The 18514-nt window shown below is 40.5% G+C and overlaps 1 protein-coding gene across 1 annotated transcript in view; it reads right to left on the bottom strand.

Annotated features, from left to right (window-relative positions):
* The window catches only part of DENND2A (DENN domain containing 2A), an 80837-nt gene extending 66115 nt beyond the window's left edge, over positions 1-14722 (bottom strand). Inside the window, exon 1 of the mRNA XM_063308495.1 lies at positions 14451-14722. The gene's annotated coding sequence lies outside the window, so the exon portion shown is untranslated. The remainder of the gene's footprint in view (positions 1-14450) is intronic.
* Between the last annotated feature and the right edge of the window lie 3792 nt (positions 14723-18514).

Below are 18514 nucleotides of genomic sequence, written 5' to 3'. Positions count from 1 at the left end.
AATCTTCAGCTTGCAGAAAAGAAGTACAGCTAAATATCAAGAAGAGATGATAAACTCCAAACCTGTGAATGAACCTTCCCATGGCATCATAGATATTAAATAATATGAAGAGAGATAGAACCTCTCCCAATTTCCAATGTTTCATGCACAAATCTCTCAGGGTCACCTTCTGACAGCAACCAAATAAATAATCGAACCAGTGCAAAGTAGCACCTCCTGTCTCTGATATTCAAGAGCGGCAAGCCAGTGGTAACAAAAGCCACTGAAGCATCTAGGAATATGAACAGGGTTGTACTCCCTGTCTCTCTTCCAGTACACTGGGTGACCAGAGCTATCTTCAGTCAAATACGCATCTGAATCCAGACTGACAAGAGTCTAGATAATCAAAATGAAACCACAATCAACTTAGCAGGGTTGGGGAAACATATAGATTGCAAAATAGAGTTTTTACCCAAGAATGTAAGGGTTTAATATTCCACAAAATATGTTGGCTTCCCAAAAATATGTATGCCTATAAAACTCAGTAAACATACCAACGAAGCACTGTGCAAGAGAGAAACGGAGACTTTTATATTAAAAGAAGCTGAACATGGTCTTGTAATCCTAGCCAGCAGATCTTTAGTACCAGCAGAGAATGTTCTTTGTAGCTGACTCCAGATAATAACACACAGAGAAAAATCCCCTTGATAAACACTTGGAAACAATTCAAAAGACAGGAGAAGGAAAAAAAGGCTTTGCTGTTTCTTACAATAATAATAATAAATAAATAAAAAACAGTCCTAAACTGTTCCTGAGAGTTTGAAAAGGTGACATACGCAAATACCCTCTCTGACCCTGTCTGATGGTAGACCTTGTTTTTCCCAGCCCTGCTCTTTCCAGTTCTATCAGACTACATATCCCATCACTTCTAGGATGTTTGGCCCTGCTAAGCTGATGGGATGTATATTCTGGAAGGATCAAACTGGCAGGAGTGAGAAAGAAGCAATTCCGTCTTCCTTCAGGTGACTTTCCAAAAAAATATGCTAGTTGCTCAAATGGTTAACTCAAAGCTCAAGTAGTTTTAAAAATTATGGCAAATGACCACATCTATGTTCTAGGTTCCTACACACACACACACACACACACTTTTTATCTTCACAATTGCCCTGTGAGATGGTAATGGCACAGATCCTCCTAGTACTGGTTCAACACTACTTTCTGCACCATGTGGTCTTAAGACAATGCACAGTTGAGGTTGGCCATTAAATAATGTGTTTGGACACCCCCCTCAAAAACAAAACAAAAAACCCCCCTGCTTCATGAAGTAATACTGCTCTGCTGCATGGCAAAAATAAATAGAAATGTTGCTGTGTTTAAAATGCAGCAGAAACAATAAATCAAGTATTACTCAAAGGACTTCTACCCTTTTTCCTTAGCTATACTATGTTATCCACAGATGTATGCATCACATACTCCTCTCTTTACTGCTGCTGTAGCAAAAAAAAAGAAGAAGAAGAAAATCCTTGGCAAGAAACCAGCTGAACATCTGCAAAAGAGCAGGGAGGGGGGTCTTTTCTGGATCAGCTTCAGTGCTTATAGGCTATAAAGACTTGTCTCTCCTTTGGCACAGAAGGCACTCCTTAGACCAGCCAATCCCCAACCAAGCTTCTCCCATATGTGTCAGTCTACAACTCCAGACGTGGCATCCCAGCTAGGCATCCCAAGGGTTGTAATGCAACCCATCAGACAACCAACAGGCTTGGGAAGGTTCCTCAAGGTCTAAATGGCCAAGAGTCAGTTTCTGTGAGGTGGGCGGCTATGTAAATTTGACTAATAAATAAATAAAAATAAATAAATTCTGTTTACAAACCAGCATCCTTGTGCCCCCCAGAGTAGGTGGAATTTTCAGCCTCTTTTTCATTTTAAGAAGGGGAATGGGTCTTTTAAGCCTTGCAAGGCATCAGGCCAACATCTGAGCAGCTGAAGACTGCAACTCAGTCTCCTCACTTTTCAGAGAGCTGAAGAATTTCAACTGATTTTTTTTTCTTCACATGGGGGAGGCTTTAAAGGTGGGAATGGAAAAGGGAGGCCTCTGGAAGACAAGCTGCTGCTATTTCCTCCTTTAACTGCCCCTGCCCCACAGCTGATTACTGACACCAAAACATGGCTTAACTACGGGCACAATTTTACACTGCTTCTCCCCCTCGCTCCCATGTCCGGGGGTGGGTGGGTTAAAGGGAGAAAATGAAAGGAAATTACTTCCCAGAAGCTTCCTTCATGATTTCTATCCTTACATTTTCACAAATTTTGATACCAAATTTGGGCAGCACCATCTCAGATTCTTGAAGGGGATAGAAATGAGTTTTGGGGGCTTATGCAACTCACAAGCTGTGGGTAATGCACCCTGCCAAACATTAATGGTAAACGCGAAACATTAAAGCTCTTTTTTTCCCCTCCCAGAGAAGAACTGTATTTTTTCTGTTGAACTTTCCACCTTAATAGCTGACTTTTTGCATTAATTAATGTGCTAAGCACCTCAACTCCGGCAAAACTGATAGTGTATTCCCCCCACCCATCCCCCAAAATCAAGCACGTTACAATTTCATTGCAGAATCCATTCTCATGCTTATCAGCCACCACTGCCTTGGCCAAGACAAGATGGTATTTCCCTGTGAAAACACCACTGCAAAGAACTGAGTGGGTGAAAACTTAGAATAGCTAGAGTGCTGCATGGACCATCTGTGCAAAGCAAAGGTGGAATAAGAATGTACCAGGGTATCATCAAAAGGAATGAAAAATCTGCCAAATGGGCTCCAGTAGTAGCAGAAAAGGAGGCAATACGACCCACCCCAGTCTCTTATTCCAACATACTAACCAGCTGATGTAATCATTGCTGTTCCTATACAGCGCTGGCAAAGGAATCATCACACTCACTCTAACAGCTTGCAGCAATGAAGAGTGTCAACGAAGATTTCAGTAAGGAAATGGGATCTGCAACCATGATTTTATGGAGTCATACATGCTGACCATCAACAATTATACATGTATTGGGATTCCATAACCTTGAACAAGAACTTACTGGGAATTAAAATCCATTACATCTGAAGGGCATCAGTCTGTTTTTCACCAGTTTGTTTGTGTATTTATTCATTTAATAAATCAATTTATATAGCTGCCCACTTGACATGTAATTCAGGGCATACACTATTAAAAACAAATAATAACCATAAGAAACATTAAAACATAATAAAACATATTGCAATGGGGACTTCTGGGAGCCAAAAATAATTAGAAACAATCCAGATGGGTACAAAATCTCCTGCCCCAGTGAGTGCCTAGGGCAAAACCACATCTTTAGAACCTTTTGAAAGGCAGGCAGGATCACGGCTATCTAAACCTCAGGGGGAATGAAGTTTTATAGGGCAGGCATGGTGACAGAGAAGCTATCTCTCCTGGATCCTACCAGAAAACATTGCTCAAGTGATGGGACCTGGGGCAGATCCACCGTGTCAGATCTTATCAGACAGGTAGAGACAATTGGAGATAGGAGGTCTCACAAATAACTAGGCCCTGTGCCATTAAGGACTTTAGAGGTTATAACCAGCACCTTGAGTTGCACCAAGAAGCCCATGGGTAACTCACAAAGCACTGATGTTATACAGGTGCACCAAGGGATTACCCATAGCTACTCGTACCACTGCATTCTGGACCAGCAGTAGTTTCTGAGTGATATTCAAGAGTAGCCTTAGCTAAAGTGTGTTGCAGTAACTAAGATAAGAGTTGAGGAAGGCACAAATGACTGTGGGCAGGACCTCCTGATCCAGGAATGGGTGCAATTGGCACACAAGATGGATTTGTGCAAAGGTCCTTTCAATAACTGGAATCATGCAGGAAAGGCTCTTTTAGGAAACAAAAGCTGAATTCCATGTACCCAGGCCTCTCAGCACATGGTCAATTGGTTACATGCTTTAAGGGCACTGTGGTGCAGTATAAAAACTAGAGTATTGTCACAGGAAGGAATTTCTAGCAGCAGTCTATAGCATCAAAATATGTTGTTAGAAGCCCTTAAATTAAAACTGGACCCACCCACCCCAGCCATAATCATCTTTCCTTTCCCTAGCATCCCATTCCTGAACATCCCAAACTTCCACTACTGGCATACTCCCATGGAAAAAAAAGTTATTCATGGAAAAAAAGTTATTTTGTTTGTTCTGCTTGGTCCTTTCTTAAACCTTCATTACTCAAATCAAGGACAGCAATAAGCCTACCGTTTTCAAAAAGGAATGAGAAGACAAAGCAGCAAAAATACAAGAAGATACAGAGATTATGTATCACACTTTATAACTATCATTGTAGGACAGTTCTCATCCAAGATGGGGAAGAACCCACTGAATCCTGTGTGAGGATATATGGTGATGGTGTGACAAGACTATCTCCAATAACAGAGTCCTGACAACCAGTTATAACTCTGCAGACAAGCCTTTCTCAACTTTTTGACACTGGAAGAACCCTTGAAATATTTTTCAGGCCTTGGGGAACCCCTGCACATTCAGACTCAAATATGGACCAGAAGTTACAAAATTATTATATTTGCTTCATGTGTAGGCCTGTATGTGTGTGTGTGTGTGTGTGTGTGTGTGTGTGTATGTATGTATGTATGTATGTGTGTGTGTGTGTGTGTGTGTGTATATATATATATATATATATATTTGCATTAACATTAGCAGTATTTGCAATAACAAAGAATGAAACTTACCTCTTTAAGGTGAAGTTGCCCTAATTTGAAATAATATTTTAAATAAATTGTGATCTCCAGGGAACCCCTAGTGACCTCTCACGGAACCCTAGGGTGCCACGGAACCCTGATTGAGATACACTGCTGTAGACAGAGATCTCATCAAGCCCTTGAGGCATAGTTACTTCAAGTGCAAGAGGCAGAGGGCTGAAAGGTAGAAAAGTGTTTGACTACAATGGAAGTCTCAAAAAAAAAAAGATGTCTACATGATCTTTGCTCCTGGGTAGAAATGAGTAACAGCTGAACCAGAGATATAAAATATCTCATTAGGAAAAAAGCAATACAAGAGCATCATCTATGTCTTTGCCCTTGGACCCCTCCTGTATGACCTCACTGATTTGCTAAAAATGTTTAACTTCTGCATTAGCTAAAGATGTCTCTGGTCTCAATTACCACTTCTCTAACATTGTAAACCAATTTACATTTGCTGATTGGATTCCACCGATGACCTTTGGGGAGTAATCTCAATCAGGAATAAGACATATTTTTCCTAAGCTTATGAATAAGCAACTGTTTTCTCCCATTAATATGTACAATGAAGGAGTTGCTTTGAATTGTTCAGTCAAGGTAAGTAGGATTCATGAATGTTAACGGTGGCTTCAGCTGCCCAGAAGAAGAATAAAGAGCATGAACCAGAGTTATAGTTCAGCACCGCCTGGAGAGTCGTAAGTTCTACATCTCTAAATAACCTAAAAACAAACCATGATTTATCTCTCTGGTTTCTTCCAGGTGAACAAAGCCTGTGTCTAGCATTTATACTAAGTTAAGCTAGTCTAAACAACTTGCAGAAGACTTGTTACCCTTGGTCACTCAAGGAGGAGCCAATGTGAAAAGGCATACCTTCCCCTAAAGCCTATGAATATAGTCCAGAAGTGTTCATTGCTGGTTTAAACCTACAATGTAAGGTAATAAAGGGGGAGAGAAGAGGGGGGAGGGCTGTTCTCAGAAGATTAATGGGATTAATCTGAATTCTTTTTCAATACCACCTTTCTCAACAAAAGAACTTAATATTAGCAGCAGAAGGCTCTTAGGCTTTTTGGCAGCCTTCCATATGCTGGTTGGATGAGGTTTCAGAGAGTGAGAAATGTGCTCTCAAACTTAATTGTGAAGAAAAGGGAATGATCTCTCAAAGCAAAAGGAATCATTCATGGGATCATTATCCCAACACATGTAATGCGTTCTGGTTTGGTTCATGCAATCCACTAAGTCAAAATCAAATAAACCCCATTATGGCTTAGTGTGATGTATCAATCCAGACAGAATTTTTTCACACCGAGAAGTAGGGAAGTTCCAGACAGCACAGATAACTGAACAGGAAATATGTTTTATGGGTGGTTTTTTTTTTTTCATACAAGGCTACTTTTTGTACCTACAGTTATGTGGGTAACAAAGCTGCCCTTAAAACATTAGAAGCTTGCTAATCTATTATGTGCCTGAGGAAAGCACAGACAACGAAGTAGCCTATAAAAGCTTTTTGTCTCTAAAGATCTAAACATAAGAATCCTCAAAAGAAATCAGGGTGTGTCAGCGCTTTGCAACTGTGCTCTGTACCAGTGAGTATTCTCACACCTGATAGACCTGTGATCAGGGGTGTCTGCAAAGATCACCACATGATTGTGGCTGTCACCTTGATTTTTCTTGCCCCCCCGAAATGCCCAAATAAAAAGAAATAAGAGTTCTGGGACGTTATGAAAAATTTCTGGCAGTTGCAGGAGAACCTGTACAAATTCAGTTCCACATCAGTTGCTGCAATCCCAACCCTACAAAAACAGAGCCATGCATGTTTTATTAAGAGAGTAGAACAAAATTCTCCTGAAGTACGTTCATAACCACCATGCAGCAAAAGAGTCACATGAGCTGACCACAAAAGTGTCAACAAACATAAATTAAGTTGCCACTGTCCAGGTCCAACTTGCAGCACTTTTCTGTGGTTTATCACTCTTACACAGGGATTTTCAAGATGCATCTATAACACCACAGAGATAAACAGACTGAAGTAGTCATATCTGCTCCCCGCAAACATTGAAAACACTAGTTTTTTGGAACCAAGAATTTCAGCACACTTACCAAGTAACTCCTAACATTTTGGGGAGAGGAAGAGAAGAGGAAAAGGAGCAAGTGGAAGGCCCCAAAACTCACAACATAGCTATATTGCTCAAATCGTTTAGTTAACCTTCCCACCACTATTTCATCTTAAAGAAATTACAATCTTCAAAAGTCTTTTTGAGGTTGAGTTTATGAAAGGCCCAGCAAGCTGATAATTTAACTTGCCTTTGGAACAAACCAGATGCTACTGACGGTTACGTGGAATGCGTCTGTGGGAGGTAGTAGGAAGGGAAGAAGGTTTTTCGTGAATCTTTTCCCTATGCACTTCAGTCTGGATTCTCAGAATGATAGTGATGTTTTAGTTTGTGAGCAGAAGCGGCAAGAAGACAAGGGATTGGCTGCACAGCTGTATGTAATCGTACAGTTACACCCAGGTTACTAGACGGGGAAGGGAATGGATGGGAATAGGTACTTGACTGAAAGAAATTTTGTGAAGTATTTCATTTTCATTTTTAATTAATTTCACTCTGCTGGAGACACTCTTTACCCACCTCCTAAACACTTTTTTTTCATCAAAGGTGCTCTGTATTTTCCCTATCTTTTAATCTTAACCATTCTGTGCTCTCTTTGACAACAATCTCTGCATCTATATTTTTTTCTCTGTATGCATTATGTTTTTCATCCTCATTGTTGCAGCAATTCTTCTCCATCAAACATCCTTTTCCATACTTCCCAGTACGTAACTCCACACACTTCTGAGGCACTCTGTCATATCAAACTTTTCACTATGTTCTAAGCAGCTTCTTCACATCCACTTTTCATTCATCCTGTTTGAAGATTAAACTATCTTCTACTACTACTTTCTCTTCCTGAAGTAGTTCTACTTTCACCCTAATTTCTTTGCTTTCTTTCCTTTTCTTTCATGTCCATTTTCCCCCAGGTTCCACTCTTGGTACTATCAAAGAATGATCTCTCCCATTATCCAGAACCTTGCATCCTTCACTCTCAAACTTTCATAATAAACAATCAAAACAATCATGCTTTTAGATTTATATTATGTTTTTATCCATTCTCCAGTCATCATTCCTTCTTGGGTCTCCAAATGGCCCAATTACTTTTTCTGTATATTCTCAACTTGCTCTTATCTATTCATTCATATTGCCTAGAAGAGTCATTATTCCCTCTTATTGCATTCATTCAGAATGCTGTACAAATTTCCCAAAAACTCATCCTTTGTTCTTCCATTGTCCGCCCTCACTGGTGCAATGCAACTATCACCAACCAATGGATTATAGCTTTCATATTTATCATAACAACCTAAATTATACCAATTCCCACAGACATACACTTTCATTCTCCATTAAAATTTCCTTCTCCTGCATGTATTCAACTCTGTTCCATAAGATCAGGCCACCTTTATTCAGATGTATCACATATTTTCCTTTTTTCTTACAGATGCAGATACACAGCACATCTATTCTTCTTTCTTTCATTTCATGACTTAAAATAGGGTATAAATGTAGTAAATAAGTAATGAAAAAAAATTTATTCACAGAATTGGGCACACCAAAACAGATTCTTTGAACACATTAAGTCTGTTAAAATACAACCGAAAACTTGCTTTCCAATAGAAGAGAATATATACAGCTCAGGGTTTAACTGTGGAATCCTTGGTCCTCTCTGAGCTTGGTTGTTTGCTCGCTAGGGACTAGGGAACATCATCAGTGTGAGTGAGTGTGGGGTCAATAGACACACAGAGATAAACCGTATTTACACACCATTCAAAAGAGACAATAAAAAAGCTAAGAACAAAAAGACCAGAACTCATCCTCTCCAGCAACAAACACCCAGATAAGCACCAGACAAACGATTAACACCAGACAAACAATCAAGCAGACAACAATACCCTAATCAAGGAACCATCAAGGAGAAAACCACACCCCACCAACACTGGCATGGCAAGCTATTGTATATAAACAGGCAGCAAACCCCACACTCACTAGCACTGATGTTACCTGGTTGAGTAATGAAATGTCTGCAAGCAACAACCAAACTCAGAGCGCATCAAGGACTCCACAACTTGTTTTCCCCCCAGCTAGTGCTGCCACAAATATGGTAAACTGCAGCTCCGGTTTGATATGAAAGTTTAAAAGAGGCTTGGTGTCATCCCAGAGAAGGTCTATCTGTGTGGGTTGCTAAGAGCTGACACCAATTTGATGGAGCATAATCAATATAAAATCAAGGTTCAATGAATCAATATAACTGTTTCAATATAAAGCAATATAAAGCAATATATATCAATATATATATGTCAAGATCTTAGAATCCAGGATTAAAGAGCTTCTAAAAACAGGGAAAATAAGAAGGTCAGTTCCTGGCTTCATACATTGCACTAAGCCAAATCCAAAGCATCTGTGAGTTCAAAATTATGAGTGAATTATCTTGATTAATCAAATGATTGTTTCTGAGTCTGCACAGGGAAAAGATTAAGCTTACTTCATCTGTGCAGCCTTTTGTTATAACCAGAAAAACATCTTGCTTTCTAAGTGTAGGAGGGGATTTGATTTAGCATGAATAGTTGTTGTTTTTTCCCTGTAAAATTCCTCTTTTCTCCTGGCACTAAGATTCAATCACCTGGAGGAAAAAAAAGGAATTTCAAAGAAAAAAGTGAAATTTGGATAAATATGACAGCTCCCCTTTATGGCTAGTCTGGCCCTACAAGCCACAGACAACAGAAATGTTGATTTGACATCAATATAATAGCTTTGAAACTTGTATCTTTCATCATATTAGCAAGACAGGAAGCAGTCCCTTTTAAAACCAACCACAGTGGTATAGTGGTTAACACGAAAGACTAGGACTGAGGAGACCCAGGTTCAAATCCGCTTTTAGCCATGGAATTTACTGCATGAATTGGGACAGTTCACTATCTTGCAGCCCAACCTACCTTACACAGTTCTTGTTGTGGGGAAAAACTGGGAAAGATTGTATATGCCACCTTGCACTCCAGGAGGAAAGTCAGGGAATAAATCTAGATTTATCATGTTTATTGTGAATGCTCATACTTCAATTTGTTATACATGTTATTGGTTTTGTTATTGATTCGATTATGTTATATTATAGGCTTTGTAAACCATTTATATTTGATTTAAATGGTGTAGAAGTAGTATTAAATAAAATGAATAAACAAAAATTGAATAATTAAAGCTCTTTGGGGTCCTAATTTATAAATGTTATAGAAAAAAATGTAAATTCCAAATATAGAAAAGAAATCAGCACCATTTATTAAAATACCTTTTTTATTTCTAAAACAGTATGCCTTCCCCTATATATTTTCTACATTGAGGCTCTGATAATATGAACAACACTGAATCAAACAGCAATTGAACTAATTCAATGGGTTCATGATTCCCCTTCCCCCAAACTTCCCTGATCATAATTGGGCTTGCTCAGAAGTGGCTTCTGCGCTTTGGTAAATAGTCCTGGGATGTCCTTTCCCACGCTGCGTTTTATAGAGTAGCCTTCTTAGCCAGGCTGCTGGGCTTCAACTCACCTAATCTGAATGAGGATTATGGCACCTGAGAGTAAATACACATGGAGGACCCCAGGGCATAGAATGATGGCCTGAAGCAGAGGAGAGCTGCTCAAGGCAATATTGGGCGGTCCCTGGAACATTCCAAAATTGTTCCTCTGGAGGCTCACAAACATATTCTGAGTCACTCCTGAATCCTCAAAATGGGGATAAACAGGCCAAAAAGTCCCATCCAACTTTCTCTGTTATTGATATAAACATGTAGTATTACCACCTTGTCCCCTGTACCTCTTGGTTACTGGAAAAAATGATTTACGAAAGAGTCACAAGGAGGCAATGAAATTATGTTCCCTTGCTCTAGAACACTGGAGTAAACCATCAGTGTGGTTTGAAAGAATGTTTCTGAGTGCTTATTTCATCCTATGAATAGAATGTTTAGAAAATCTAGAAATTCACCCAACTAAATTCATATTGTACTTTTTCCAGAGTTTTAATATCAATGGAACTATTTCATAGGCTGAGTCACTAGGGTAGAAGCAGGAAACCAATGGTGACTGATAGATTAATGGCCGTTCTTATAGAGGGTGCCCAGAGTTAGAAAGGCCACTGAGCTTATCAATGGGGACACACCAAGTGCCATGCTTAATGAACCACAGAAGGCACTGCGTGGTGTAAACACCAGCAACTGATTAATATCAGTGGCTGAAGTTGGCTATTTGCTGCTTCTAATCTGCACAAAAGTTTGGAAAAAAAAGCTCTGTCAGTGAAGCGAGAATAACCTCAATGTTTACATCAGGTTGGACCTAAAATTAAGCAAAAAACTAACCCAAGTTTCTCTACTATTAGTGTGCTAAGGGCTACCATGAGCAGAGTAGACCAGCATCCTTACTGCAGATAGAACTCAGCTGTGCCAAGAGAACAGAAAGACCCTCTAGGTCAATTTCCCCCACATAGCATTGGGATTGCAAGTCTCAGAACTCCTAAAACAGACCTTCCAGAACAGCAGCCCAACACATCTGGAAGGTACCAGGTTGCAAAAGGCTCCTCTACATTGCAGGCAGATCCTACCTTCAAGAAAGAAATCACACCCATCTCCAACCCACATTATAGTATACCAACTTGTTTGGGATGGTGGGCTGAATTTGGCTTTTTAATTACAGGGGGAGGGATATTCCACTAAACAGTAGGATGTACCAGGACAAAAAAAAAGGGGGGGGAGGGGAGACAGAAACCAAAACATATTTAATTTACATTATATTCATAAAATGTGCTTGAAATTATTATTCCATGCATTTAATAATTTCTCCTTCTGTCCCTTTATTGCAATTTCTTGGCAACTGTTTGAGGGTCCTGGGGGAGCTCATTAGGCCTTCGAGTTGTGCATTTCTATAGTAGATGACGGATTTCTTCTTAAAGAGCCTACACAAGATCAGAAGCAAATCTTGAAGACCAATAAAAGAAAGCATCTCCTGCAAGAGGGTCTTTTTTTCTTCAGTTCAAGTATCTAATGGACTTAACATCCACACTATATGGCTATTTTTAAAATAGCAATGCCTCCTTCTTAAGTTCAGTTCTGCCCCTAAATTTTCTGATGCTGTCATAGAGGATCAGAGTTATTTTCCAAGATACCAAAAAAAGCACAAAGCATGTACCTGAAGATGAAAAAAGAGATGACTGAAATCTGCAGGAAGTTAAATGAGCCATTGCTACAGGCCTCAGAAATGAGTTGGCTTCTTCCTCCCCACCCTACCCCATTCACATATGTGCGCATGCATGCACACGCACCCACATATATATATATATATACACACACACATTCTTCCCTATAATTTTATAATTTAGTGGAAAATGTGTGTCTCTGTTGTTCTACTTAGGCGTCTGGTGCTAGAAATTTAAAACATTTCACAAAGTTATGGAACATTTCATAGCTATATCCAAGAAGCCCTGACATGATGCAACAAATATCACTCTCATAATTTTCTAGTCAAAGAAAACCTGTCATTTCCAACCATACATACACACAAAATATTTAAGGGTGGGGGAAGGGGAGGCAAAAGATTGGAGGGTGTGCCTCAAATCAAAACACTGCAATATTGCCATGGCCGAAAAACTAAATGGTGACTGCCAGATGGTAACTATTTACAAACAGCCTAATAACCTGTAGCCTGAAATGCGTCACCTCACTCCAACTCTCCCTTGGTGGAGGGATTCACTTGCACAAAATTTACTATGGAAGTAAGATTGGAATCTAGACTTATCCTTACCAACAGACATTCTGATGATGTTGTGAGCAGGACTGAGTGTGTCAGAATACCTGCATGTGTGAGCACAGGAACATAGAGAAGAATATATAGGTGGCCCAGGAGGAAATAAAAGTGGCATCACAAAACTTACTTCTCCATCCTTTTCCAGGATTAGATTGTTTTTGGTGGAGTCCTTGGTGCTCTCTGAGCTTGGTTGTTTGCTTGCAGACGTTTACCCAACCAGGTAACATCAGTGCTACTGAGTGCGGGGTTTGCTCCCTTTTATATACAGTAGCTTGCCCTGCCAGTGTTGGTGGGGGTGTGATTTTCTCCTTGATTAGGGTATTGTTGTCTGCTTGATCGTTTGTCTGGTATTGATCCCTGCTTAATTGGGTGCTTGTTGCTGGAGAGGATGTGTTCTGGTCTTTTTGTTTCCTTCTTAGGTTTTTTAGTGTCTCTTTTGAATGGTGTGTAAATGTGGTTTATCTCTATGTGTCTACTGACCCCACACTCACACTGATGATGTTACCTGGTTGGGTAATGAAACGTCTGCAAGCAAACAACCAAGCTCAGAGAGTACCAAGGACTCCACAGTTCAACCCTTAGCTACAGATATTTTCTTCTATTAAATCATTTTCCTTGAGAAACAGCGGGGTTATTATCCAATAATTTTTATCAAGAAGAAAAAGACTAGGAATTTGTAATCAATATTTCCCACCCTCACTACATTTATTGCTGTTTTCAAATCAAGGCTTTATCTGCCTTGGAATTATCTGATACTTTCACCAAATTCCTTCAGATCTTTGTCAGGCTTTTCTCCTTTTAAATTGAGAGACACCATCTCTCTTCAGTTCAACTCCTTGAAGGCATCACAAGGGCCAAATTAATCTCATCTTTTAGATGTCACTGCAGGCAGGGGAAATGAAAAGTTTTAGAGAAAAGCGGAACAGCACAGGCCACTGTTTCTCAGCCTTAGCAACTTTTAGATGTGTGGACTTCAACTCCCAGAAAGTCAAAGCCCACACATCTTAAAGTTGCCAAGGTTGGGAAACACTGGCATAGACCAACCCCACACATGCGGCTCAGAAGCAAGTTCCATTCCATACAGGAGGGCTTATTTTGACACCCAGAGGTACAGAAGTGCGGCTGTAACAAAATACAAATTGAGTCTCAACGGAGTTAAATTAAACAGGCCTGCAGCAGCCCAGCGAACCCCTGGAATTGCGCTTTAAAAAGATGCCAGGAAAGATTTATTTATGTATTTGTTTGTTTTATTTAAATTCATATCACCGCCCATCTCCCCCAACGGGAGCTTTGAGGGAGCTGTTCTGGCAAACACGGAACTGAGAGACACAAAGAGAGAACAGCCCTTCGCCCACCCTCCAGCGGCCGTTCCTCGTAGTAAAACTAACCATTTCCAGGAGGACCACGCGCATCTTCTCACAGCCGGTCACTCTTTCTCGGCGCTGGGGAATCCAATACACCAAACCATCCTCTTTCTATCACCGATTCTGCCCTTCCATCTCCGGGGAGCCCAAATGCCCATCGGTCCCGGAAAGTGGTCCCCAAAGGTTCCCACGAGCGCACCCGATGTTCTTCCTGAGCTAAAACTGACCCCCCGCTATTCCTGCCCGTCCGCTCGCGCCACCCCGCGCGTAAAGCACCGTTCGTCCGCTTCTCCAGCACGGCTTGACTCAGCAAAGCACGCCGCCGCCGCAGCGTTTCGGGAAGCCAAGTTTCACCGCGCGGAGGAATTCACAAAATCCCCCAAAGAGTCCTTGGGGAATTCCTCCCTCCCTCGACCCGGGCAGCGAGCGGAGAAGGGTGTGTGGCCGCAGCCCCGGCGCCGACCTACCTTGCTCAACGCGGCTCCGCGGGCTGCTCTCCGTCCTCATCTTGGAGCGCTCCAATCCCAGCGGGGCCGCGGCAGCCTCGGAGCGCAGAGCTCGCTCGCCCCCCTTTCCTCCCTTTTGTTAGCGGTTCGCGGCTCCAGAGGACGTGCCTCCCTCCCGCTCCGGCTCTCTGCAAACTGGCCCTTCTCCGCTTGGCGCTGAGCGAGGATCCCGCTCCGCTTTCCGTCCCTCGCAGCTGCTTCCTTGCCCGGATTTCTCTCGTCCTTCGGCGGCTGTTTCCTCCCCGCAAGCATCAGCAGTTTGGCTCCCCCTACCCCCCGAGCATGCGGCGCGCTCTCGCTCCCTGTTCAAAGCTGAGGATGTTAATATCACCCTTTCTTTCCCCTCCGCCTCTTCCCCCGAAGCCTTTCTTCCCACCCTTCCCCGGCCTGACCCATCTTGACTCCTTTCCAGTGAGCTAATCTGCTGCTGGCTGAAAAACAGGCCCTGTTTCTATGGAAATCCCGGATACGGGAGAATTTGGGAAGGGGGCACTGTAGGGTCTTCGGAGACGTTTGGGGGCTCTGAATGCAAAAGTGAGGATGCATCGAAGGGGTGAAGCATCTCAATCCTGATGGTTTTTGCCCTTAAAAAAAAAAAGAAAATTTTCATTTTTAAAGCACTCTCCCTAATTTTCTTATCAAATGAGATGTGTTCCTACAGTTCATGTGAGCGCTCTGTGGGAGGGAAGGCACGGGAAGAATTAAAATAATGCAACATGCTAAGTTTGCTTCACCACAATTTGTTGAATAAACCACAGCTGGCTAAATCCACACAACATGCCTAGTCATAAATCGTGTTGAGAGAAATCACACTGGCTGAGTTTATTCATCATTTTGGCTCAGCGTGCTGTGTCATAATGAATGGCACACAATTCTACCCACACCTATTCTTTAACTTAACTGAATTACTGCATTAAGATTGATTGATTGATTGATTAACTAAGTAGAGTCACAGTGGTTGTTGAAAAAATACAGTTGGCCAGTTTTACAAATCACACACAAACTCAAGTTTACAAATCAGTTTGGCTGAGGGTCACATTAAGCCACAACTAAATAAAACACATTGTATCTTATCTGAATGAGTTTTAGTTTAACGCCTTGTGTGATCCAGCCTCTGAGAACTGCAAACCATGGTTTGTTGGCAAGCGCAATATGTTAACCAATTGTAACTAAGGCAACAAACCATGGCTAAATAAATCATAGCTTAAAACAACATAGGAACTCAGGTTTAGTGCCAGGGATATATGTACATATAGCATTACAACTGCATTCAGTGTTATCAAAGCATAGCAGGGTTGAGCCCAAAATAATTTCTCCATGGATCATACTTTTAAAATGCTGTAGCCACCTATACAAAGAAGTTTAAAAGTAGTTTTTTTCAGGAACATACACAGGAATGACTAGTTTCTACCAAAAAGGAACCATGCCTAGTTTTGGAGGAGTGGGGCAGAGGGATTTTTCCTTGGATTCTTTAGGCCCAGCTCTCTCTTTGCTTCCAAAAGTTTTTGAAGCTGTTTCAGAGAGCCTTCCCCTGATTTGTTTTGATTTGATTTGATGTTGTCATATTTTTCTTCTCTTTGTATTGTAGTTCTGTGTTTTTATTTTTGTATTTTATACTGTATTTTTACTTCGTAAGCTGCCGAGAGTTGTTTTGATTGTGGCCGCATAGAAATATGTTTAATAAATAAAGAGTCCTACTGGTGAGGCAAGGGCTTTGACTCATTCAAATTGTCTTGCAGGACAATTAATTTACCAAGTGGTATGTCTGAATTAATTTTCTTTTTGTTTTCTATATGTTTGTGTTCAGTCCTTTCATAACAATTGCTTGAATGTTACTCTATTTCAATTGGCTATGGTGAGAAAGAAATATTTTTGTTTGTGAGTCTCTGACCACATAATAAAAGAGATAAATTTACCAAGCGATTATATATATCCTATGGGACTTTGTGTGTGTGTGTGTGTGTGTGTGCACGCACGCCTTTGAGTCCATTTTTGAGTCCTGGCAACTGCCTGGAGTAGTCCTTGCAGATTTCTTGGCAAGGTTTTTCCAAAGTGGTTTGCCATTGCCTCCTTCCTAGGGCTGAGAGAGAGTGACTGGCCCAAAATCACCTAGCTGTCTTCATGCCTAAGGCAGGACTAGAACTCATAGTCTCCCTGTTTCTAGCCTGATGCCTTAACCAGATCACAAAACTAGCTCTCTAAGGGATATTACTTTTTTTCTGTCTCTAATGTACACTTGTATCTACCTTCCTACTATAATTATGAGTGAAGTAACTATGTCTATTGTCTTTCAAAGAATAAAAGATGGGGTATTTGTGGTTCTCCCAGTTTTATTCACCATTGACCATATTATTTTGGGCTATTGGGTATTGTAGTTTAGGAATATTTGGAGGGGAATTTTCAGAAATAAGTAAGGAAGTATTTCAAGCCCCTTCTGCATTCTTAAACACAGGAATTTCATAAAGAGACTCCCACATGGAAACATCAATTTTAGTTCATTCCTAACATCTGTGCCTCTAGACATAATAATGACTCCAAGTACAAGTGTTAGTTAACTAACAAGACTAGAATCTATGTATGGTTGTCAGACAGTCATTTTGCACAGATTTAAGACTTAACATAGTTGTTACTGACTATATATATGTATGTATGTATGTATGTATGTATGTATGTAATCCATTTCCAGCTGTCCTCATTGTTTCCTACACAAATATATGTGTGTACATACACATGTATATTTATACATCTATCAAATAACATTTTGGGTGCCTGATGGAAATGGATTAAAAACTTTTGCTTTAATAATTTTAAGGTATCACAAGACTTACTGTTTCCCTTTGCTATACTTCTATTTATCACTTATTTGTGGGAACAAAAGAGAACATCTGTTGACTTTCAAGATAACCTGTGAATATTTATGCAAATGCATCAGGCACATATCCCTTTTTTATTCACTCTCATTATTACTAGCTCTAATGTTCTATCTTTCACTACTTTCTATTTTAATTACCACAATTTATTCACATCATCCATCCATCCATCCATCCATCCATCCATCCATCCATTTTACAGCCTTGCCAAAGGGAAGTGATCTAATCCCATCCAATTCACACAGACTAAAAAAATGCATAATCACTTCTGTTTTCTTACATGCCACCTCTTCCAACTATGTGGGGACAACTAAGCAGAAATACTGTTCCTTAAAAATGGGAAATCCTGGCCCAAAGCATCATTGTTGGTTACTTCTGTTTGGTGGTAGATGGGCGGTGATAGAAATGTGAATAATACATACATACATACTTGAACAATCTCTATGTAAGTTCTATGACTGCCACCTACTGAGCAAGGAACAAATTACATAATCAGGACCTGTCTCTTCCCATTTTGGGCTAACCAAGTGTCCATCTTCTCAAGAAAAATTGAACATTATTTTGTTCCTATGTAAATCATGGCACAGAACACCCAACAATCCCCATCAACGAAGTCCAGAAAGGTCTCCCTTGCTCCCAGGTGATAAAAATGCAACAGTAATTATAAGCATTTATTGCAAGCACCTATAATTTTTTTTCTGAGCATGTTGGGGACTACACTCTACAAAATAATGGGCAAGACCTGGTCAACAATTGCATTGCATTGCATTATATCTAAGGTGACACAGATAGAATATCACAATGAATCTCTTACTGGGGAATGAATGCTTCTCACCTCTAACATCAGACACAGAAAAATACATCAATATAATACATTATGTATTGCAAAATATAATACTTTACATAATTTATTTCCAACATTCCAGTGGGTTGGCAAGAATAAAAAGGTAAAATCTCCTTCAGATCAAGCTTGACTCTTGGTGACCTCTTTGTTTTTAAATTAACACATGACTGGGTACTGCAGAGGAAGCAAATTCAGCCTAAAATAGGCTGAGCAGAAGTTTCATTCAGGGTTGATAGAGGAGGACTCCTATAAAATCCCTTCCTTTGTTCCATGAGATGTTGTGAAATGTTGGAGAGTAGAGGCATGATTAA

Source organism: Candoia aspera, chromosome 7 (assembly GCF_035149785.1).
Source record: "Candoia aspera isolate rCanAsp1 chromosome 7, rCanAsp1.hap2, whole genome shotgun sequence".
In the NCBI taxonomy this organism is placed as follows: domain Eukaryota; kingdom Metazoa; phylum Chordata; class Lepidosauria; order Squamata; family Boidae; genus Candoia; species Candoia aspera.
The sequence above is the reverse complement of the archived record's forward strand: the minus strand, read 5'-3'. Positions and strand labels throughout refer to the sequence as shown.